Source organism: Pteropus alecto, unplaced genomic scaffold (genome assembly GCF_000325575.1).
Source record: "Pteropus alecto unplaced genomic scaffold, ASM32557v1 scaffold88, whole genome shotgun sequence".
In the NCBI taxonomy this organism is placed as follows: domain Eukaryota; kingdom Metazoa; phylum Chordata; class Mammalia; order Chiroptera; family Pteropodidae; genus Pteropus; species Pteropus alecto.
In genome coordinates, this window is record NW_006494611.1 from 10323191 (window position 1) to 10341002 (window position 17812).

The window sequence follows — 17812 nt, forward strand, 5'->3', positions numbered from 1 at the left end:
CTACATTTCACGATTCAGTTGATGACACTATCCTCCTCTGAGCCACTCAGCTTGAAAAGTTGGAGCCATCTCCAAAGCCTATTTTCGTCTTTTGTCTCTTCCCCAATCTAATCAGTTTTCAAACCCTGAGTCTCTTCCTTCCCTCCTCTTCTCTATTCTCACTGTTATCACCCCAGCTCAAGCCCTTATTATATCTCCTTCAATATTGTAAAAGCGACCAACTGCTATCTCTGTTTCTAGCTTATCACCTCTCGCATCCATTTTCAATGTGCTGTCAGGTTTAGTCTCCCTTCATACTTTTATACTTCATGGTTCACCTCTGCTCAGAACTTTTTAACATCTAAGAATAAAGTTCAACGTAAATAACTTGCTTTTTTAGACCTGCCATCTTCCCTTGCCTATTTTCAACCATATTTTTTGCTTTTCTTCTTTATTCATTATATAGTTCAGTCAGCTGAACTATTAATTCACTTTTCCTTGTAAATGATTTCCTGCCCTATCCAGATAGTCAGAGAGCGTTCTTAATTAAAGAATAATTTGTTTACTGGAATGAACAATGGACATGAAATAAGATAACCTGTTTTTAACTTCACCAACTGTAGGATCTTGGACAAGTCACTAAATTTCTCTAAGCCCCAATGTCCTTATCTGTGAAAAAATGAAATCCAAATGAAGATCGTCATAAAGTTTAAATAAGAATGTACATTTTTAAATGCAAATGTATATTTTTACATGTCTTATAAAATATTTTTAAATGTAATTAGTTCCTCCCATTTCTGCTTCCCAAAGATGATCTTAAATGCCACTCTTGGAAATGTTAATTTAACATCATTGCCTCTTCCTCCAGGTGAAAGTTAAGTCCTCCCTTTTTTGAACCCCAGCAGCACTACTGGGTCACTTAACATATACCTTTTATTATAATCATTAATATGTATGCCTTATCTCTCTTACTAAATTATAAGGATCTGGAGGACAGGGTTCCAGATTATTTCTTATTTGTATGTACTTCCTAGATCTTGGTATGGTGTCTTGAACATTGTGGGTGTTCTATTATATTTAATAGATAAATGATTAATTTGAATTTATGATTAGAAAAGTTTTATTCACCTTTTTATAATCTATTACTTTTTCTAATCTCTGTCTTACCTTTCGAGTATAGAATACTGGTGAGATTTTGGGAAGGGTTTGAATCTTATAAGAGTTTAGAGCCTCATAACTGATATCAAATACAACAGCAGTACTATGTTGGTTGAGTTACCATATATCAGTAACATGAGAAAATTATCTCTCCTGACTTCTGCATTCAAATCGTCAGTCTTAATGTTGCACAGCTTTGGTTTTGGCTTTTAATTTATAAAGTTTCTATATTTTAATTATGTCTAAATGAATAAAGTGAATGTTCTTTAATGGCTCATTACCTACATTAGTAAAGACATATTCTAATAAAATGTGAATCACATATTTTTCACTATTTCTAGAACTGATCTATTATAGTTTTATATTAAATTCTCTAGATGGTTTGTGAATTTTAAATATAGACTAGATCATAAATTTCCAAACTCCTGTAGCTGAGTGAAGACTGTATATAGGATCCACAGATGTGCCCCTATGCCATTGTCAGGAGAGCTCTGCTTTGGAGGAGTGTAAGGAACGTACACCTCCCTATACTTTTTTAATAATCATTCAAACACCTAGTGCTGTGCTAGGTGCTGTAAGGAACATAACAATGCATCAGACCTGGATCCTCCTCTAAAAGAGATGATGAAATGTTATAGGTAGACAGCAATGACACAATACATTCAGCTCTTATGTGCCAGGCTCTATGTACCTTATTATTATATTTTAATGTAGATAATCTTTACAATAAAAGAGTGAGATGCACACTACTGTCTCCACTTCACAGGTTAGAAAACAGAGGCTCAAAGGGATAATTTGTCTTTTGTCACTGAACTAGTAAGCTATGGAGCTGGGATTTAGACCCAGGTATGTCTGACTTAAAAGTCAATTATAGCAGGGTTTGAACCATAGGTGAGAGGTACAAACTACTATGGGAGATTAGAGAGAAATAGTATTTCCAACTTGTGGTATTGGAGATAATTTCAACTATTTTCTTTAGGAATTTGTCTGAAACATATCATACGCTTTTCTGATTTTTTAAAAATTATGAAGTAGTTCAAGCATACAAAATAATGTAGAGAATTATACAATGAATATCCATGTATCTACTACCCAGATTTGTCATTGATTAGTATTTTATCAAATTTCCTCGATTTTTTTAAAAACTGAACTTTACAAACCTGATGAGAGGTTTCTTCTCCCCTATGAGGTAAGAACTATGCTGGTGTAAACAGATCTACTGCACAGCCAGATGTATAAAAGTGCATACAATTATGTAAAGTAATAATACTTGATAATTGTAGTAAATGACTATATTACCTGCTGGTGTATTTACTACACTTTTTATCATTAGTTTAGAGTGTACTCTTTCTACTTATTAAAAAAATTGCTATAAAACAGTATACTGTGTTATGCCAGCAGCAGCCTTATACATTTCCTGTTTACTGTGCATCATTTTCTCTTGTGCTTGATTTAATCTCATGTTGTTGTATAAATTTTGTCTAGCCTAAGTGTACAGTGTTTATAAAGTCTATGGTAGTATACAATAATGTCATAGTCCTTCACATTCACTCACACCTCCACTGACATCCAGTCTTGCAAGCTCCATTCAATGGAAAGTGCCTGATAGAGGTCTACCATTTTTTTTAATCTTTTCTGCTGTATTTTTACTGTACCTTTTCTATGTTGAGATATGTTTAGATATATAAATACTTACCATTCTGTTACAGTTACTTCTAGTGTTTAGTATGATAATATGCTGTATAGGTTTTTAGCCTAGGAACAATAGATTATATCATATAGCCTAGGTGTTTAGTAGGCTATACTATCTAGGCTTGTGTAAGGGCATTCCATGATGTTTGTACCATGACAAAATCACCCAATGATGCATTTCTCAGGAAGTATCCCCATTGTTAACTGGTATATAACTGTATTTCATTTTTAAAGATGGTTTTAGATTCCAAAGAAAAGATATGAGGACCCATGATTAGAGAGTTACAGACATAAGAACTTGAGAGGCATAGAGCTAGTATCTAACCTTTTAAATATATAATTGAAAAGTGATCTTTTCAAATTGTAACACATCCATCAGCATAATGGTTAAGCAGACAGGCTTTGCACTTGTTCCTACACTGGAAAAGATTGAGTGGCATGAAAACTTACCATATAATATTAATTCTAAAATGGAATCTTTAGGACTTGATAAGTTATTATAAGGTGAACACCTTTATAACCACCACTGAGGTCAAGAAGTAAAACATTTTTAAACATCCTGAATTCCTTTGGTGTGCACCACTCCAGTTAATCCCCCTCCCTCTTCAAAATAACATTATAGCAATCAATTTCTTGGATTTCTGTATACTTTAATCACTCAAGCATGTATTCCTAAACACTGTAGTTTAGTCTTGCCCATTTAAAAAATTCATATTTTTAAAGTCTCTTTGGATAAGTCTTCCTATGTCCTTTTCTATTCCTTAATAGTTTGCCTGTGTGTCTGTGGAAGAATCCAGGGCATTTGACCTAGAGTTTCCCACAGTCTGAATTGTGCTGATTACATACTTATGTTGCAGTTCAACATGTTTCTCTGTCCTCTGGATTTCCTGAAAATTGACAGATGAGTCCAGAGGCTTGATCAGATTCAGGTTTAGTCGGTCTCTTTGACAGGACAAACAGTTCTCAAACATTTTAATTTCAGGATTTCTTTATTTCTTAAAATTTTTTGAAGACCTCACAAAAGCTTTTCTTTATTTGAATCATGTCAGTCAATATCTGCCATATTAGAAATGGAAACTGAGTTTAAAAATATTTAGGTAATAATTTATTTAAAAATAACATTAATAAACTTATTACATGTTAACATAAATAACATTTTTAAATCGTAAGTAATTTAAAATGAAATTGCAAAATGGAAAAAGGTCTCCTGAGAAGAATGACATTGTTTTATATTTTTCTGCAAATTTCTTTAATGTCTGATTTAATAGAAGCCATATCTGCTTTTGCATTCGATCTGTCGCATTATGTTGTTTTATTTGAAGTGTATGAAGAAAACCTGGCCTCACACAGATTTGTAGTTGGAAATATAAGGACCTTACAGATCCCCTGAAAGGGTTCTAGGATCTTTAGTTACACTTTGAGAATCTCTGGGCAAGTCTATAGGTGGTTTTGAGTTTTTTTCATTAACAGAGACATGATATCTGGTTGTGTCTCTTTTCTATGGTGATAGCAACTATTGTTGCTCAGTGCGCAAATGCACTAAATCATTGAAGATTGCAAAATGGTGATATTTTATCATTTATTTTTAATTCATTGGTTGGAATACTTTTATAAAAATCTACTTCTCACATCTACTGGTTACTCAGTGATACAGTTAATATAGGAAAGGTAGGATAAGTGATTCTTTTCTCTTATTTACTATTTTTCAAGATAATTAAGTTCTCTATCATTCTCCAAAGGCGACCAATTGGTTTTTAAAATATCACTATGAATTAATGGACAAATATATTTTGTGTGTTCCAGTCAATTGTAGTTATTATCCTTTTCGAAGCTTATATTGCTCCATCTTAACTAGTTGGAGCCTCTTGAAATTGCCTCCTGAGCCCTGATAGTGAGGAAACTAAGCCCTTTCATTTATTCACAATCAACATCTCTGAAATAAGAATGTATTTTACAATAAGTTCAGTGTTATTGTTTATTTGGCAACATTTTTTTTCTTTTTTAGTGATATAAATGTAGTAATAGTGGATAATGTAATCAGTAGCATCTTATATTTGTTGAAGTACTTTCACACAATTAAGATTTATTTCTTGCTTGCGGTATGATTAAGGCAAGTTAAGCAGCCCTCATCCATCTTGTTATATCATCTGAAGCACTGGCCTCTATGCTTACTGTGGCAGGGTTATAAAAAATCTGAGGATTTTAACAGATGCTTCCAAAGTCTAGGCTTAAAAGTGGTAGATATCTCTTCTACCTATGTTCCTCATTGGCTGAATTTAATCACAACTTAATTTACAACTTAATTTCTGGAAAATGTAGTCTTTATGCTTAAAAATAAGTGATATGGTGTACACAGCAGTGCCTCTGTAATCTTAGGTAACTTGCTTAACATCTGTATCTCAGTTTCCTTATCTATAAAATGAGGATAATAACAAGACCTCCTTTATAGGGTTATGTTAAAGATTAAATAAGTTAGTACATATAAAATATTTCATATAATACCTGACATAATAAATGCTCAATAAATGTTACCTATTAATAACAATATTTTTCAATAGCAATGTCTTAAAACAAATGCCTAATATATTCCAGAAGTCTGAAGCATGGTTATTCCTTAAAAGGTATTCTTCAGAACATGCTTAGATTCAAGAGGCAGAGAAAGTTTTGGCAGATATATCCATGTTCTAAATCAGTACCCTAATGAAGCCATCTTTTTTGAATTCAGTTGAATTGTCAGGTCAAATAATAAAGATCTTCAGAAAGAAAACTAGTTGGTAGTCATGGCTTGATTTTTGCTTCTTCCCTAAAGGAGCTGGTCTCTAAGAGCCTCATGGATTGTTATTAGGTGTTTGGAGAGCTGAGTGCCTCTGGACTATTTGAATATGCTTTTAAAAAGTTCCTGAATGTGCTGGATAGAGTTTGTTGATAAATCAGAATAATCAGAAAGAAGAGTATTAGTGAAACTGTAAAAGTAGGAACAAGATTTTATGCAGTGGTGCCAGCTGTCATCCCACTTAAGAACACACATCATAGATTTCAGTGCTTTTCAGACATCTGCTCTCCGAGCCATATAAAACAGTCGTTCTGTCAGCAAAAGTCCTGGCAAAAGAGCTCCATTATTTCAGGAATCTCATTCCCAGGCCTGGTGCCTGCATCTCCATAGTTATGGATACTAAGATGTCCCATAATATTCTATTGCAAACTTAGCCCATGACCTAGTACATGTATATAAATTTTCTTACCCCATGGCTGGAATTCAAGCTTCTTTCTACATTAACTGTGTAGCCCCAGATCAATGGTGTCTGGGCACCCCCTCTTCTCGTAATCTGAAAAGAGTAACCACTATCTAAATCCTTTCCCACATGGATCATGACCACAGTTGTCTCTAATCATCTGGTGCAGATTCTTAGCTACCTCACCTAGACTTTTAGAATCCTCCAAGCTGAACTCATTCCTCATGACAATTATCTAAACTCTTAACATTTTGAGATTGAACCCAGATCTTACAGTTTATTTCAAGCTGTTTGTCAGCTTTCACTTGAACCTAGAAACCATTGTTGTCATTTGAACTCTTTACCATCTGACGATTGAAACCAGACCACAGGCTGGTCTTCCAAGCTTTTTAATGACAAGAGATTGAACCCAGACCTCATTCCTGACATCCAAAACTCTTACCATTTGAGGATTAAATTCATTCCCAAATATTCTCCAAGCTCCATGCCATTTGGGGACCAAACTTTGGGTCTAAGACTTTTATCTAAGTTCTTTACAGTTTCTGGATTTAACCCATGCTGCTCATGTGTTATCAAAGCATTATACCAATTGAAGATTGACTACACACTACAAGGCGGACAGCCAAACTCTTTAACAGTTAGATATTGAACCCAGACTTCACTGAAGATTGTCTTCCAAGTTTTGTGCCAGCTGGATTTCAAGCCCAGTCTGTGGCCCTCTTCCAATTCCATTATTGATGGAGGGAGAAACAGAGGTCCCCAAACCACTTTAAGCATTTTATACCGAGGGATCAAACCTATCTATGGTCATTATCCAACCTCTTTACCAGCTGTGGATTGGACTCAGCTGTCAAAAACAAAGCAGAAAGATTGGTTGAAAGCTCTATTTATCTTTTCAGCTGCTAAAGATCTTGAATGATGATATTAGTAGCTCTGAGGAGCAGTACTTCTCAAAATGTGGTTTCCCACCACCTGCATCAGAATCACCTAAGGCTGCTTATTAAAAAGGCATATTTCTGGGCTCTATCCAAGATCTTCTGGCTCAGAATTCTTAGGCCTGTGACCATGGAATCTGCATTTTTAGCAAGCACTATAGCTGATTCTCATGCACAATAAAATTTGAGAACCACTGCCCTTGAGCAAGGTCTCCCTTATCTGTTAGAGAACAATCCCAGATCTCCCAGCTGCCAACCAGCTGTTTACCAGCTGGGCCTAAAAGGCAGGTTCTTATTAATATATTCTATCAGTGCATTGCTTTATTAGCTTGGATGTATAAGCCAAGTTTTTCCTGTTATTCAGTTGTGCTGGTTTATAGAACGGGGCTCATTTCTCTGGATCAGTGAATATGGGGTAGAGAGGAGTAAAGTTGAATTGTGGTACAGCACAGCCATGGTGATTTTATTTCCCGAAGAAGACCACCAATACAGTACCTTGGGAGAAGCAGCTCTGAATATACGTTCCTTAGCACCACACCATCCTGTTAATATAGAAGGGCCATCCTGTTAATATAGCATGGCGTCTGTGAAGGTAAAATCTGGTCCTCCCCCAGCTTCTCTGTAGTAGACAAGCTGCTCAAATTGACATAGCAGGTGAGCCCCTAAACATCTTGCCCACTCTACTTCTTCCTGCTTTCTTGCACCCCCTCAATATAAAAAAAATCAGAATGTTTACAAATGTACTCTTTTACAAGGAAATGCAGAGGAGTGGAGAATGAAAAACAAACAATCTAGATGTTAACATCTGGAGCAGACCAAATTAAGACATACGAACTCATTACTGCAGCAATTACTTACTAAGTCTGGGAAACTTAAACCTAAATCTGGGTTGAAATTTTTCAAGCATGCCTTAATATAAAAATAACTTGGGAAAAAATCTGCATGGACTATTGTGAGTCAAATTGAATTTCATGTCCACTATTGAAAATGCATGGGCTTGCTTTCCCATTGTTTCTGAGGGAAGAATCATGCTCTCTAGGGCTGAAATATGTGTTTGCTGTTAACCAAGAGATGTTAAATCAAAGAATATTCTAAACCATCAAGTCTTTTCACACATACAAGATGGCTGTTTATTTTTTAAACTTCTTAGTTAAAGTGAAAAAAATTCTCATAATGTTAGAAGTTTTGTTACTCAGCTTTTTTGTGTCTACACAAACATTTTCACCGTAAGATTAGAATCAGGAAGTGTAAAGAATAATTCTTTCTTGTAAATTTTTCTCCTTTTCCCCAGTAGGGTATAACCCCTGAGATTGTGTCATTGAACCTACTATTTTCACACTGAAGCCTCTTGTTTCTAAATCATAGGGGTTTGTTTGTTTGTTTTCCACAGCTTTTCCATAGAGTTTATTTGACATAATATCAATTTTTTTTTGTCTTTTTATTGTGGTAAAATATACATAACAAAATTTACCATTTTATCCATTTTTTTATTAGTTTCAAGTATACAGTACATTGGTTAGACAGTGTTTTTGCCCATTTGCCCATAAAATAGAGGAAGGCATGATCCTGAAAATAGTGAGAGATAAAAGTAGTCCCTTCCTTGTCATTAATTCCTATTCCTTATCCTTTTTTTCTCCACTTTCCCCTCCTCTTAATTCTCCTTCCTTCTCCTCCTCCTACATCTCCATTACCCTTATTATTGTTTTCTGTCTTCCCCACTAGAATGTAGTCTCCATTAGGACAGGGACTGCATCTGCCTCATTCACTGCAGTTTCCTCAGTGCTTGGCATATAGTAGACTAATATTTGTTAACTAACTGCAAGACTGCCTGATTAAATAAATGAATGAATAAGAACAGGCAGAAAGGAAACATCTTAAAATTCCCAGTGATACTGGAGAATAGTAAGAGGTAAAAATCTCATAAGTTTAGGTGGTGTTGAAAATCACTTTGAAAATGCAATCCAAACCCTTATATTAAAGGCTGGATGGGATGGTTTGTGTGTGTGTGTACGTGTGTGTCTTGGGTATTTTTTTTTTTTTTGAGGGGATTCACATTTTAAAAATTTATTTTTAATCGTAAATATACATAACCTAAAATTTACCAATTTAATCATTTTTAAGAGTACAATTCAACTGCATGAAGTACATTCACATTTGTGTAACCATCACCACCTTCCATCTCCAGAATTTTTTTCATCTTGCCAAATGGAAACTCCATACTCATTAAACAATAACACCTCATTTTGCCTCCCCCCAAACTCTGGAAGCCACCATTCTACCTTCTTTATGAATCTGACTACTCTAAGTACCTCATATGAGTGTAATCAAACAGTATTTGTTCTTTGTGACTGGCTTATATCACTTTAAGATAATGTCCTCAAAGTTTATTCATATTGTTACATTCATTAAAATGTTCTTCCTTTTAAGGCTGAATAATATTCCATTGTATGTATATACCATATTTTGTTTATTTATTAATTTGTTGATGGAAACTTGGATTTCTTCTACCTTTTGGCTATTGTGAATAATGCTGCTATAAATATGAGTGTACAAGCATTTATCCCTCCTTTGAATTCTTTTGGGTATATATCCAGAAGTAGAATGCTGGATCATATGATAATTCTTATTTCAAATATTTTGAGGAATCTCTATACTGTTTTCCATAATGGTTTTACCATTTTACATTCCTACTAGCAGTGCCCAATGATTCCAGTTTCCTCACATCCTTGACACTTACCTTTTTTTTTTTTTTTAATAATAGCCATTCTAATGGGTGTGATATCTCATTGTGGTTTTGATTTGTATTTTCCTGATGATTTGTAATGTTGAGCATCTTTTTATGTACTATTAGCCATCTGTAGATCTTCTTTGGAAAAAATGTCTATTCAGATCCATTTTGATAATCTTTGTACATTTTTTAATCAGATTTTTTTTTCTTTTTTGCTGTTGAGTTATATGAGTTCTTTATATATTTTGGATATTAGCACCTTATCGGATATATGATTTGCAAATATTCCTCCCATTTAGTAGGTTGCCCTTTCATTTTTTTTGATGGTTTGTGTTGATGTGCAGAAGCTTTTTAGTTTGATGTAGTCTCACTGGTTTATTTTTGCTTTTGTTGCTTCTGTTTTTGGTATCAGATTCAAAAAATCATCCCTAATACCTATGTCAAGAAGCTTACCACCTGTTTTCTTCTAAGAGTTTTATGGTTTCAGGTCTTGCATTCAAGTTTTTAATCCATTTTGATTTAACTTTTCTGTATGGTGTAAAATAGAGGTCCAGTTTCATTCTTTAGCATGTGGTTGTCCAGTTTTCCCAACACCATTTATTGAAGAGACTATTCTTTCCCTGTTCTATATTATTGGCTCCTTTGTAATATATTAATTGACCATGTATGTGCAAGTTTATTTCTCTGTTCTGTTCCATTGCCTATATTTCTATTTAATGTCAATTTTGGTAAATTGATTTTTATAGGAATTTGTCCATTTATCTGTTCTGTTCCATTGCCTATATTTCTTTTTAATGTCAATTTTGGTAAATTGATTTTTATAGGAATTTGTCCATTTATCTGTAGTTTCAAATCCATTGGGAAAAGTTGACTATCATTTTATCCTCATATGTTACTAATGTATGCAATCCACAATGATGTGCCAGTTTTAATTCCTGATATTTTTTGTGTGTGCATTCTCTCTTTTTTTATTGTTCAGACTTGGCAAGAGTTCATCAATGTTATTAATCTTCTCAAAAAACTAACTTTTGGCCTTGTTGATTTTCTCTATTTTATATGTTTTGTATTCATTGATTTCTGCTCTTCTGTTTATTATTTTCTTCACTGTACTTCCTTGGGTCTAGTTTGCTATTCTTTTTCTAACTTTTTGAGATGGAAACTTAAATAATTTCTTTTAGACTGTGTATTTAAGACTAAAAATTTGCCATTCTGTTTGTACATTGCTTTAGCTACATTATATACCTCGAGTTTTCATATATATACATATATATATATTTTATTATCAATCAATTTAAGATATTTTCTAACTTTCCTTTTGACCTATTCCTCAACCTGTGGGTTATTTAAAAGAACATTGCTTAATTTCTAGTTATCTTTTAAAATATTTTTTATTTTATTACATTGTAGAGAATTAATTCTTAAATCCTTTGAAATTTATTGACTTGCCTTTTGACCCAGCATATATTTAATTTTGGTAAATGTTCATTGAAAAGCATGTGTTTTTCTGTTTTAGGGTTCTATGAATGTTGATTATGTAAAGTTCGTGAACTGCGTTCTTAAATATTTTTATCCTCGTTGATGATTTTTACTGTTTTTGAAGGTTATTGTTAGAGGCATGTTAAAATCTCTCTGTGTGATTGTAGACTTGATTGTGTGTTCTATTAGATCTATTAACTTTTGCTTTATACATTAATGCTATGTTTACACAGGCATGAAAATTTAGAATTATTATAACTTCTTTGTGGATTTACCCTTTAATCGTTATTTTTCTATACCTGTCATAATCCATCTGTATTAGTTTCTATTGCTACTGTAACACATTGTCACAAATTTAGTGGCTTTAATAATGCAAATTTATTTTCTTGCAGTTCTGGAGATTCGAATTCTAAAATGTGTCCCCCAGGGTTATGTTCTTTCTGGAGGCTCCAGGGAGGAAACCGTTTTCCTTCCCTTTCCAGGTTCCAGAGGCTGCACCCATGCTTTGACTCATTTCTTCTACCTTCAAAACCAGCAGCATAGCATATTCCTATCTCTTGGATCTGTCCCTCTGCTATTGTTACATTGCCTCCTGTCTAACTCAGACTCCGCTTGCATCCTTTTTACAAAGAGTATTCTGTTAAACCAGACCCATCCAAACAATCCAGAATAATCTCCTTATGTCAAGATCTACAATTTGATCACATCTTCACAGGTTCCTGGGATTAAGATGTAGACATCTTGACAGGGGGAAGGGAGCCATTATTCATCCTACCACACCATCTTTAAGTTTTCATTGTTTGATAGAAATGCAGAGGTACACACAACTTCCCTTTTGTTTGCGTGGTATGTTTTTTTCTATCCTGTTACTTTTATCTTTTCCCTATACTTATATTTAAAGTTTGTCTCTTTTTAGTAATATATTGTGTTTTATTTTTCTGTTCAGCTGACAATCTTTGTCTTTTAATTGGAATTCTTAATCCATTTTCATTAAATATTGTTACTTATATATTTGGGTTTATATCAACACCTTACCTTTTTCTAATAATCTTATCTCTTCTGTGTTCCTTTTCTTTAATTTCTTGAATTTTAAAATTCATAACTTTTGGTATTTCATTTTCCCTCTGCTAGGTTGCTTTTACATATTATTTTACAACTTTTTAGTGATTATCCCTAAAATTATGGCATACATTTTTACGTTATGATATGAATTAATACTTTTATAATTTACTGGACAATGCAAGAATCCTAAAATACTTTAAACCCATTCATCTATTTCCTATCTTTTGTGTTGTTGTCATTTGCTTTACTATTTAGTATATTTTGAACCCCACACTCCTGGGAGAGAGTGAGCACAAACTAGAACCCATTGGGTTCCAGTTGAGAATCACTTTTGAGCATGAAAAAATCCTTTAGAGTGTAATGGCCGCTGCTTATCTTTTGCCTTTCAAATCTTCCATAAATTCCTTTTTTGGCTGACTCTAATCCAGAACTATATGGGGAAGAGGATTTGGGGAAATGTTTCCAACTTAAGTTAACACAACACAAACCATCATACTCTTAATGTCATTTTCCTTCAGAAAGTATTTACTTTTGTTTCTATAAGACAGAGTAAGGGCCAATTACCTTAATCCATTTAGACTGAGCTGATTTGAAACTTGTTTCAGTCTTTCTGGTTTCTTCTCATTCCTGGGGTGCACTCTTTCAGAGTCCCAACAGAAAGCTTGGAACAAGTGTTGTATCTCAGCATAGTGAGACTGTGAAAACTGTGCTTAGTGTCTCAGCCTTTTAGCTGCTGCTTTCTCCTAGACTGTGCACCTTCTTGGCTTTGCACTGCATGTGAATCAGCAAACGCTTTGAGAAGAAGATCATGCAAAAATATTCAGCTAACCTCAATAAGATACCCTTCTTTCACAGGTCTACCTTTTAGGTCTTGATTGTCTTGTTAACTCTCTAGTGTCTTCACACTGATTTTTTAAGTTCAGTTTTTCTAGCGACAGGAAGGTTGATCTAATATAGCATGACTCTTCATAACTAATCTCAGAGTTATTTTAAAATTTATTGGCCACAAATGTATAACATAATAATAAGTTATATTGTATAATAAACAGGAAGGGGGTAGAGACAACATTAAGGAATAATAAATAATGACTATTTTACTAGTTGGTTCCCTATTGCTGAAGAAAATTGTTTACCATAGTTAAATAAATAAATCTGTGCTGCTTCTCACTGTGGAGCATCATAATACATAAGAATTGCCCAAATGTAAAGCAGGTCATAAATTGCAGTTTGGTATGTCTGCCCTTAATATGTTCCTTAATTGATTGTCTTCTCTGTTCCTATTATTTTAATAAGTGTGGCCTTTCCCTTTTCATTCTTGGATAGATTGTTAACTTAATCACAAGTCATAGCCTCCAAATTTGATAAATACCCATATTTGCCATTTTTATTTAACATGGAAAAAATTAATAGACAATATGGATTGGATCTATATAATCTACAAAAATACTAGTAGGACTAATAAGTAAATTTAGCAAGATCATAGGCTATATGGTCAATATACAGAAATTAATTATATTTTTATATACTAGCCACAAACAACGGGAAAATAAGATTTTTAAAATACTACTTTAATAATGAAAAACAAAAAGTACTTAGTAATAAATATGACATGACAAATTGGATCTGTGAAAATGTACAAAAAACATTTTAATTAACATGCACGAGGCCTTTCGGGTTAAACAAATTCAAACCAGGTCCTAGCAGAGAAACCTTAGACAACCATTTAGCCTCTCTACAATTCAGTTTTCCTTTGTTTTAAATTAAGATGGTAAAAATTACCTCAAGAGGCCGAAATGAGTTCACAAATGGCACATAGCAGGTGCTTAATAAATTAGTGGTCTCTCTCTCTCTCTTTGTATAACAATGTAGGGACAATGCTCTACCTCTAAATTTTAAATGTTTTATTTCAAATATGGCCAGATTGGCTCCCTTAACTTTTTCAGATACTTCTTGATTGATTAAAGCAAAATCATGTCGAAATAAATAATGTCATTAAAAATTAATAGACATAACCATTTGTTAATTAATTCACAAAACAAAAGAAAATACTACTCTAAAAATGCTGATAACAACAAAAAAAGTTATTTATGGAGAGATAATTCTGAACTCATGGGATGAAATAAAGGATTTTTTATTTAATAACAATATCTAATAAAATTGACTTAATTATTTAGGGCATCTATTAGTCCTTGGGAAAAACGATACTTTTTAATGTCCTTTAACTCTGTCAGACTCATAGAATATCAGCTCAATGCAAAAGTGTATTATTGTATCATTATATGCCAAAGGATCTAATGTATTTTTAGCAGTCATTTCCAGAAAAGCTGGTTATGAAATGCAGCACGAACACAGGACCAGATATAACAGAGCTCACAGTAGGTTGTTGCATAAGTAGATCATTTGGCTTCTTTTAGACTGGTGATTATGTGAGAGCCTCAATGGTAGCTATAGTTATATATTTTACATATATGTGTGTATGTTTATAATCTATATAACTATGTTAATAATTTACTATAATTTACCATAAATAATATAATTAATAATCTTCATATAATATATACATATATGATAAATTTCCCATAATTTAATATTTAATATTTAATAAGTAATCATTTATGTGATAAATAGATATATTTTACATTTTATACATGATTTACAGAAATGTAATTTATACTATATGTAATATATAATTAATAGTATATAAACCAATGTAATATATACTCTATTGTTATATATAATATATAATATGTAACATATAATATATAATATTTTAAATAAATACTCCTATATATTTCTATAATTCATCTCTTAACATTCCTACAAAGAATTTTCCAGTTGATAAAAATGAGTCTTAGAAAAATAAAGCAAATTAGCCTAGGTTCTAGCTAGTCAGCAGTGGAATTGGGACCCATTCCCATGTTGATTGATTCCAGAATCTGTATCTTTAAACATTATATTTTACTTTTGAATAGCATTCCTTTAATTGATCTGGTCCTATTTGATTCTTGGGAGCAGGGCCACTTTTATATCTAAATGGAGAAAAGTAATTTTAAGGATTCTAAGATCAACAAATCTTCTTCAACTTTATAATGCTTTGGAACTGATGAATTGAAGCTTATTAAAATGACCATATTTAAGCTAATGACTGTGACACTGCCTAAAATAGAGACATCTTATTTCTACGAGATTTAGTTTAGAGACCAAAAATGCTGGAATTTCTGGGCTTTTATATGATTTGTAGGAAGAAAATATTTCAAGTCCTGGTCATGAGTCTTTGATCCCAGTTTGTGTTTAAGTAGCTGAAGTCTTGTGAGTGACACCATTATCGTTTATCTCTTGATAAGAATGATAGATCAAAAATCAATTTTTCTGGGAGGAAAAAAGAAAAGACATTGCAGATAATAGAAATATCCTTGAGGTAAGGGGAAAGAAACAGAATTGGGAGATTGGAGAAAGCTAAAACTGACCACCAATTCTTTCATGTTCCGGGATCTCTTTATTATGTGTCTGGCTCCATCCAGCCCACCGAGAATATTTGCTTTCAAAGTTTACATGAGCTATGATCCATGCTCTGCTGCTATGAATCCCAAGTTTCCCTGAAAATAAGAATCACCTGAAGTGGCACAAATTCTTGGAGTTCTCTACCCAAACTTACTGAATTAAAATTATCAGGGGAAAAGCTTATTAATCTATATATGTAACAAGGATTCAAAGTGGAAAAAAAAATAAAAAATTCAAAGTGACTCATCATCAAAGAAGTTGAGAAACATTGCTTTAAATGTATGCTGTTTCATACAGTAGCCACTAACTACATATGGCTATTGAATGCTTGAAATGTGGCCAGTACTATATGTCAAAATGATAATATTTTGGATGTACGAGGCTAAAGAAAATGTATTTTTAAAATTAATTTCATCCATTTTTCTCTGTTACTTTTTTTAATAGGACTACCATAAATGTTAAATTACATATGTAATTTATGAATATTGCCAGGAGTAAGGAAGAACACTACATAATAAGGGGGTTAATTCATTGTAAAGACATAACAATTCTAAGTATGTATGCACATAACAACAGAGATACAAAATATATGAAGCAAAACCAGGTAGAATTGAAAGGAGAAATAGACAAGTTCATATTTCTACCTGGTGACTTCAGTACTCCTTTCACAATAATTGATAGGATAAGTGGACAGATAATCAATAAGTGTATGGAAGACCTGACAGCACTATTACCCAACTTTACTTGATTGACATTTATGGAACCCTCAATTCAACAACAGCAGGATACACACTCTTTTGAAGTGCACAGAGAATATTCACCAAGATAGAACATATTCTGGCTGTAAATCCAGACCAAATTTTAATAAATTTAAAAGGACTGAAATCAAACGAAGTATGTTCTCTGACTAGAATGGAATTAAACCTGAAACCAACAACAGAAAGATATATGGAAAATTCCCCAAAAAGATCAAAAGGAAGTCATAAAGGAAATTTAAAAATATTTTAAATAGAATAAATACAAAAATACACTATATTAAAATTTGTGGGCTGCAGATAAAACAGTTCTTTGAGGGAAATTTGTAGCATTCAATGCTTGTATAAGCATAAGTGATCAAAACTTCAACATTATGGAACTATGAAAGGAAAAATTTAAATCCAAAGCAAGCAGAAGGAAGGAAATAATAAATAACAGACATTAGTGAAATTGAAAACAGAATAACAGTAGAGAAAAATCAATAAAACAGAAGCTGGTTCTTTGAAAAGATCAATAAAATTGACAAACTTCTAACCATACTAACCAAGAAAAAAAAGATAAGATGCAAATTGTATGCTGCAAAATCAATAACTTCGATGAAATAGACAAAATTCTTTTGATTTCCTTTCAAAATCCTTTTGAAAGACTTGAACTACCAAAATTCAGTCAAGAAAAAATAGATAACCTGTATAGTACTGTATTAAAGAAAAAAAATTGAATTATAGTTAAAAACCTTTCAACAAAGAAAACTCCAGGCCTATGTTGCTTCATTGGCAAATTCTACCAAACATATAATGAAGAAATAATACCAATTATATACCAACTTTTCAAGAAAATAGAAGAGGAGGAAACACTTCCCACCTCATTTTATGAAGCTAATACTACCCCAATACCAAAATCAGGCAAAGCCATTATAAATTAAAAAAATATCACTCATGAACATAGAATCAGAAATCCTTAACCAAATTTTAGCAAATTGAATACAATGACTTGAAAAAGGAATCAAATAACATTTATCCTGAGAATGCAAACCTGGTTCTACATTTAAAAAATCAGTATTCTTCCTAAATAAAAAACATATGAACATCTCAATAGATTCGAGCATTCAACAAAATTCAACTTCTATTAACGATGAAAACTCTAAGCAAACTAGGAATACAAGGAAATTTTTTCAACCTGATGAAAAGCATCTGCAGAAAAAAAAAAAACACTGTAATGCTTGATGATGGAAGACTAACTGTTCTCCCCTTGATGGACAGGAAGGATGTCCACCTTTACCACTTCTATTCAGC

At 32.8% G+C, this 17812-nt stretch overlaps 1 protein-coding gene across 3 annotated transcripts in view; it reads left to right on the forward strand.

Moving 5' to 3' along the window:
* Window positions 1–17812, forward strand: part of HPSE2 (heparanase 2 (inactive)) — a 538231-nt gene that overhangs the window by 263016 nt on the left and 257403 nt on the right. The gene's annotated exons all lie outside the window — the stretch shown is intronic.